The following is an 8,576-nucleotide window of genomic DNA, read 5'->3' as shown; positions in this document are numbered from 1 at the left end:
GACTTTGCTTGGTTTGGCGAAAAAGCTGCAGGGTAACCGTGTTTAATCTTTCTCCCCTTTCTTACTTTCTGCCTTTGTCCCTCTACCCATTTGAAGTAATTGCTGTTGCATGGTTTGACCATGTTTCAACAATTGTCTGACTGCAAGAGGTTTTGGTTTACATAGACAAAGATGCTATTCCAAAGGCATTTCAGGTGCCTTATTGCCTATTGTTGTGGTGACATTGAAAATGAAAAACAAACATGTAGTTACCCAGCTAAGTCAAGCTGCTGTTGTTGGTAAATAGGTGCAATGGAAATAACTTCCTCACTTAATAACACGGTTGCGTCAGTAGACTTTGGAAAGGTTTATGAGCCACACATGTGGAGCTTTGCCTTTGGCTACTTGTGGCAATATAAAAACACATAACAGATGTTAAACATATAGACATCGAAGCCATAACACATAACAGACGGGAAGCACATGGGCATCGGATATATCAGTGAACACTGTATGAAAATACAAATAAAAGTGTGAATTTTGCAGGAAGAATGTGTACACGGCTATATTGCACATTACATTCCAAGTTATGGGAATTCAAAAACTGCACTGAATTTTGGACATAGACCTTGATTTCCTTAGTGGCTCTTGACAAACTATATTACCTGCCTGAGGGGAACTGTACAAACTGTGAGAAAAGGGAATATGTCATCAGTTTGTATCCTGCTTTACATTAGTTGTGGGCTGCATACCAATTTTGAACACAGACAGAAGGGATCAAATGGGATGTTTTAATAGACAACGATATTTCAAGAGGTACTGTATGTGCTGTATTATCAGTCTGACCGATGATATTAGATCCGCAAACGTTTAATAATCTGTGTGAGCAGGAAGAGCAATTTACGGTTTAATAGAAAATACAGTAAATTACACTGACATGGCAACAATGATAGACCCGATATATCCTGTAATATATTACACTGCATTATCTCTTCATTGTATGTTGCACAGTCTCTTGAAATTCTGAAGAGAAAATAAAAGCCCAGCTGTCTCTATAGACGGAACATAGCGTCTCTCACCACGCGGGGCCTTTCTAGTCTAAACACACCATCATGCCTGACTGCCCCTCACCTTTTCACCGGGCACGCCAGAGAGGTGCGCCCATGTGTGGACAGTTGCGAATGGGGCGTAGGTTGGTGGGAGTGCTGGGCGTTGGGGGATGGTGGATGTCCCTTGAACCTATTAATAGCTCACTGACAAAGTACCTCGGGACATATCACACGCTCTGCTGGCCTCCTCCACAGAGAATCGTCTGAGTGGCTCTCCAGAGATGGGCATTCCTTACGGACACACAGGAAACACAACCCAGATGAAGGGCATCATATGGTCTTTGAGGATAGTTGAGTGCGCCTCAGTGCAGTTCATGGCAAGTGTGATAGATGACTTTGTAGGAACACAGTGTAAGCACATACCTGTGAAGAGGCTTCAGACGTGAAAAGCATTCCATACATCTACTGTCCTAGCTAAAGAGCTGAATGATTGTATATAGAGATTTTGAAAGGACTGTAACCTATCAAGATTAAGCCAAGCCAGTGGCTTTGAGAACTAAATGCTTACAACAGCATGATAACATGCCGGAGCTGCAGGAACATATTTTGAATTGAGGGTGCTGACAAAGTCAAGTTTTCAGCCAAACTCAACCACCACACACCAAACTGCATCCATCACAATTTTTTTAACTGTACAGAGATTCAATTCTTCATAAATAGCCTATCCAAAACAGTAATTAGCCTGCCATAGGCTACTGATCCCGAAACACAGGAACATAATAGTCTGTTATCACTATTCAACCAAGTAAAATGTCCTTCATACCCATACTGTCAAGAGGAAGACAAAATACCTGTATTTATTAAAACAAAAAGGCAGGTTGTGGTGTCAAAGCAGTACTAAGGCGTTTTTAATAAAACTGGAACACAAGCTCCACAAGCAAAAAAATAAAAACAAGAATAAAGTCCAAAATACAAAACACAACAAACTAGGCACAGGTAACGCAGGGCATAGGCACAAAGCTACAGCAGTGGTGCATCATATGCCTACTACAAGCTCAAAAACTGAGCCAAAAACCACAAGAGTATAAAACCCATAACCGAATTATATACAATTAAATCAAAGTGAAGCGAGCCAGTCTGATCCTCCGCTGCTCTCTGCTGATTGCCACTGTCCCCAGAGGCGCAGTCCTACCACAAACATTGAAATGGAGAAATGCAGCCTTAAGTTTTTTTAGTACAGAAATAGCAAATTATAAGGCATAAAGATATTGGGCCTAATGTAACAAAAGTTCTTAATGCGTGTTAAGCTGGGACTAATAATGTTATAACAATACGGTAGGATAATTAAATATAGGTGTGATCTCATTCAGGTTTTCCAATACGTGAGTAGGCTATACGCGCGTGTGTAGTAATTTGTACAAACTTTCAGTTGAACTGTTGCTGAACAGTTGATAAATCATGCCAATTTACAGCACGGCGGCAGCATAATGATAAACCAGCGCCTCACGCTGCAGTAATAACACTACAAATGTGTTTTTGTGCCCAGGGTTGACACTGACGAAAGTTTTCATCAGTTCATGAATATCCAAGTGGGCAACGATGTTCCTGTCTACGTGGGTGAGGGGGAGGTGTGTTAGTCTCATTCGAGACATGCTGCTCCGCAGCCAGGTTTTGCGGCGTCTGAGATTTGAGAAAGTTTTCTCTGTAAAAGCTACAGAGATCGTTAGGCACACGCAAAGTTTTATTAGATCCTCTACTTCTCCAAATAGAGCTCTGGTTGAGGGTGCAGGTTAGACAGGTGTGAGGCAACTTCTGTACTGTCTCACATTAGGAATTGGCCCCTTTCACCACATCTCCCAACACTTGGAGCTGAAGGTGCAGTTGCCCTGTTTCTAGCGGTTTGGGAAGCTGAAGAGATTGTGCGTCAAGTTTCGATGATCTACAGCTGTTTGCTGCATCAATTCTTCTCCCTGACTGAGCTGTTTTCATCCCGGTCTGGTTGAATCTGATAGTCCTATCCGACTAGACCAAATTCAGAGCTTTATAAAACTCAGCTCTCCATTTGTGTTCACCTGTTGCCTGTGACAACGCTTCAGGGCTGACAGTGTGGCGAAAGCGGACGGGTGTTCTGCTTACTCTGGGGTCAGCATCTAGCATCTTCCGACCGTTCTGGGTAGCACACACTTTCACCTTTTCTACCATTTCATCCACCACCTTCGTTTACACAAATAACGGCACCAAGAGCACTTGACTTTTCACTGTGTCACAGTTTCACAGGGCCTAACAAAGGGCTTCGCATAGGAGGCTGAAAAGAGATGTGCCATTATGTTTGTGCAGTCCTGATATTTTTGCCCTTGCATCCCCTCTTACACCTCTATCATCTTTCACGCTTTCCAGTGTCGCCAGTACAACAGCACACCCATGGTGCGCACACACCATGTCATTAGGCGTAGTCCTAAAATGTTGACAATGATGTGAAAAGTGTTCTAAAGAGCTGTTTGCGTTTTGCAGATTGTTGATGCAATGAAAATACGACTGGGGGCATCTTTCCTTCAGTCGGGCCTAAACACAGGAAAAGCGGACCGACATGTTATTTGCACCAACAAAACAATATCCTTGAAGGCGATCCAAAGACATGTTCAATCTTACAAAGATGTCTTTTCAAAACTGAAGCAGTGTTTCTGCAGTTGTGTCCGGGCTCTAGGAAAATCCAAGAACTTGCAGTGAGACTGAAGATTACTGTCAACAAACTGAAGACTGCATGAGAATTGTTCTGTTGCGTTGCTATCTGTGGGGCTGTCAGTTGTCAGTCTATAGAACAAGCAGTCTGATGCACGTGTTACTACTATGTCCTTTGGAAAAGCCTGAGCAAACTGTTCGAATATCTCATTCTGTATTGTGTAAGACATCCAATTAACCTTCTTCTTTATTCCCTCTCTTTCTTTGGGTAAATTAAAAGTCTGTTCCAGCATCAGGTCATAGAACACATGCTCACGAGTCGTGTCACCCCTAAAAGGGATTCCTTTTTGTCCCAGGAATGCTATGGAACAAAATAATATCTCCAGGACATTTCTTGCTGTTTGCTGGTCTTTGGCGGCAATATCGGAGAGCAGAGTGCTTATTGGCATTTTTTTATGGCCTGGAAATAGTAAAAATGGCATCCTTATGAATGGACGATTTGTTGTGTAGACAAAATTTAGCAGAGGCAAGGTAAAAAAACAAATAAAATAAAAAATCCTTTTGAAGAAAAGCCTATCTTTTCTCACATTACGGGAATCCACCAGTTTTTTCTCAATAGCCATGGATTCAAGCAAATAAAATTTAAAAATAAATGTGGTTAAATTATGGTTGTAGTAGTTTGTCCTTTCCCTAGGGAGTGCTGCGGCACCCTCCACACCCCTAGTTCCATATTACATGTTCCCAAAGACAAGGCTTACATGCTTATGTTAAGCACCCTAAATGGCTGCACAATAGTTTGCGTCAATCCATGTAGCAGGTGTCAAGATATTGAATATATATAAATTGAATACATTAACATATTGGCCTGTTTGTTGTGCAAGAGGAAGGGTCAAGGGATCACAAGTCTTTCAGATGTATTCATCACCATGAAAAGTCCCATGCAGTCCAATAGTTGTCCAAATATTTCACTACAAAACAAAAAAATATCACCATGGTGGCACAAGAAAGAAAGTTATCCTCTTCCTAAATTGAATGGCAATCCATACCAAAACAATTTCAGACCAACTGACCGACCAGCAGACTAACATGGCAATCCATAGAGCCATGCATCTAAAAAGGCTAAAAACAAAGTTCTATGCCCAAATCCAATCCAGTGTGAACACACATGTTGTATGTAACTGTTTGAACCATGCGTCAAATTGAACATCACATTGCAATTTCGGAACTGAAGCATTTGAACAGTGTTCTGTATAAACTAAGATTTTAGATCCGACCACTGAGTTAGGCCTACACAGTAGACTGTCAATCTTCCTCTACGATACCATTCAAATTTCATTTGTTATTTTTTAAATATTCAAATAATATTCAAATATTTAATACTCAAATGCAGGCTGGTATATGTACTAAACTACTCAGTCTTATGAATTGTCAATGCTATTATCAGCATGTGGTTGTTACACGTTCTAAGCCTGGCCTTGAAGGGGATCTCCGTCATGGCGTTGCATTTCTGGATCGTTACCTTTTCCACCACAAACACACAGCGACAAACCAAAATCAACCCAGAACTCAATGTAACATTATCTAACAAGTGTATAGAAGCAGCCCTGTTGTAAAGGCTAACAGTGCTTTGTTACCACAATGACATGTTAGAAAGCACAGCCAAAACAATTGGTCATAAACTAATTAACAATAGCATTAGCCACCATGTAAACGCCATGAATAACTAAGCAAACGGTGTTGTCAATACTATTTTGGTGATTTATAAGCAACCTCTTTCTTGCAGATTGTGTTCAATATGTTCAGAAAGCACTGATAAACTCACAACCACACAAACTGAGAATGAGGCACATCTATTAGAGCACACATATCCATAAACTGGGAAGTATTAAACACAGGGTTTCCACTATATTTTAAATGAAAAGAGTAATTGTTACAGTCAACATTTGTACCGTGGTTTACCGTTACACAGGTAATCGTTACATCCCTAAGAGGAGGAAAAAAGTTATAAAAAACAAAACAAAAACAGGGCAGTGTAAAAGCTTCCTAACAAAAAAAAAGATGCGTTGAACTGGGAAGTTTGCTGTCAAACTGCTCTTAAATGATCTTAGGACAGATAACCTAACTAGATGTAAGTGAGTCAAGGACACTTTCATTAGCATTCAGATCCTCCTTCATCAATGTTGATGAGTTTGACCCGGGGCTGTTAGATGCCAATGATTTCCTTTATTTCTCAAGGAAGGCAGTCTCAAGTCTCTGGAGTCAGGAGAGAGAGACTTGCTGCATGGCTCTTCCATTATTAATACATCTGAGAGGAAAACTCTGTTTTTAAACTTGTAAGAGTTATTAGAGCAAATAAAAGTTGTTAAGTTTTTTTTTAATATTTAAAGTGATAATTGAACTTTTTCTAGCGTATGTAACATAGGATCAGCTCAATTGGATGTTTTTGTGAAGAAAGGAAATTAGATGGGCATGGTGATGTAAAGTCGACAGAGGATTCAACCTTTTACTACTCTCTAATGAACTGGAACTTGAACTTTGTCATGACCCCCACTATATCCTATCATAAATTTGATTGGACAACCATCTTTTCCCATTATAACCAATTAGAGGAGTTCACAACAGCAGAATGACTAGAGAGCTGAATAATAGCTCACCTTGACACTAATAAAGCTAACAATTTATTTTATCGTCTATAAAAAAAATGTATCTGATACAGTCCTTGATCAAGCTTGTAACAAATCGGTTGATCAATAAAATAAAAATAAAAACTACTTATAGTTTAACAGTACTATTAATAATGGGTGTAGGTAATGTTGATGAAATTAATGATTGGACATTAATTTGATGCAAAACAGACAGCTACTAATAAATGATCCATTTTATTAGCTCTGACAGTGGCCTTGTAAACTCTAAGTCCTGACTCGGGGCCGTGACCATCTGGCCTGTGTGTCTTGCCTGTCAGCTCAGCAGAAACCCGGGGATAACTAGGCGTAATCAGAGGGCACAGAGCCATGGACTGCCACTGTGGCTTACTCCATGCGTGTGACTTGTAGCTAGACAGGTGTACAGGCGAGCTGGCAGCAGCTGGTGATCATGAAAATTGTTTGCTGTGATGGTAGAGGTATGCTAATTGCCCATATTCCTCATCTTCTTGAGGTGCCATCACCTGTCATAATCGGTTATTGTGCAAAGGTCTGTACTGTACTTTGAGCTATTAACATGATTTTGTGTAATCACACGTACAGCAGGGCAATATATTGATATTATATCGATATCGTGATATGACACTAGATATCGTCTTAGACTTTGGGTATTGCAATATGGCATAAGTGTTGTCTTTTTCTGGTTTTAAAGGCTGCATTACAGTAAAGTGATGTCATTTTCGGATCTTACCAGAATGTTGTAGCTGTTCTATTTTTTACCTTTACCCACTTAGTCAAAAATCTCCTTGTGTAAATATTTAGTGAAAGCACCAATAATCAACACTACAATATTGTTGCGGTATCGACATCGAGGTATTTGGTGATATTAGATTTTCTCTATCGCCCAGCCCTAACCACACTAACACCTAACTGGTCAATATGTAGTTAATCAGCCTGATTGTCTCTCGAGCTTCACAGCACAGGCAATTGATTTATTTTGCATTTAATACAGATCTTTAAAAAGACAATTGCGCTTTGCTTTTATTAAAATGTTCTCTGCATGTTTCCGAAGACAAACTCAAACATCTGTGGGTTCCTGTCATATTTAGACCAGGTAATATTTTAGCAACAAAACACATTGAAATTATGTCTAAAGCAGACAGTAGGCTTCCTGCTAGGGCTCGCCAAGAACTTCTTAGTTGACTAAAATTGATATGATTTTGTTGACTAATCACTTAGTTTAATGGCTGGATCTGTTAAACTGAGTTTCTCCACATAAAGTTGTGCAATAGCACCACTTTCAATCTGGTGTTGACCAGAGATGTGCCGACAAGTTTCTTAACATTCAGCATAATAAAAAAAAACATAAAAAAATTACTTATCAAGCAAAGAAATCTTATTCCGCGATTAGACCGATTAGTCGACTAATCAACTAAGAGGGGTAGCGCTACTTTCGGCTCTTAATAAGACACTTCATCATTACAGTTAAGCTGTTTTAAGCCAAAATAAAGTTCAGTTATCAAAGCCAAGTATGTATTTTAGATTAGCCATACTCATTATTGTGCACCATCACCACACAGTGGTGGCCTAGAGGTTAGAGAAGAGAGCTTGTGACCTCCCTCATGACAGCACTGAGCAGGGCCCAGCTCCAGTGGAGCTGCTCCGCGGGCAGCGGGTCTGCCTGTGGGTGTACTGGGCAGCTTCCAGGTGTGAATGTGATCAGGGTGTTCCTGCAAAAGAGTGGCTGCCTCTCAGTGAACTTCCCCTCAATAAATAAAGGTTAACTAAAAAATAAATAAATTACACACAAAAAACTCTTGAGGCTGCCCTTATGAAACAAATTTAAGTAATAAAGTTGTTTAAATTTTCCTTTGTCATTTTTGAAAAAATTTAAATCATCAATACTAGAAGATACAAACTAAATCAGAAAGACAACATGTAGATGGCTAAGACAGACTGTGCTCTCTGCTTGTCTGACGTCAAATTTAGACATGAATAATTCAAAACTGCTAAAATAGCAAAATAGCAAATACAGAGGTTATATTTCAAAGAACCAATTGTGTCATTTTTTTTCTCTCCATCTTATCAAAATAGATTTCTTGTTATAGAAACGAGGCGTCGGTTGTTAGCTTCAGTAATGAAAAATGATCTCATTTTGTCCATCTCCTGAAGTTGCTGAAGCATGAGCTCCTGTACATGCATGCTGTGGTTGAGTATAAATACAATC

This window comes from Etheostoma cragini, chromosome 10, assembly GCF_013103735.1.
Source record: "Etheostoma cragini isolate CJK2018 chromosome 10, CSU_Ecrag_1.0, whole genome shotgun sequence".
Taxonomy (NCBI): Eukaryota; Metazoa; Chordata; class Actinopteri; order Perciformes; family Percidae; genus Etheostoma; species Etheostoma cragini.
The sequence above is the reverse complement of the archived record's forward strand: the minus strand, read 5'-3'. Positions refer to the sequence as shown.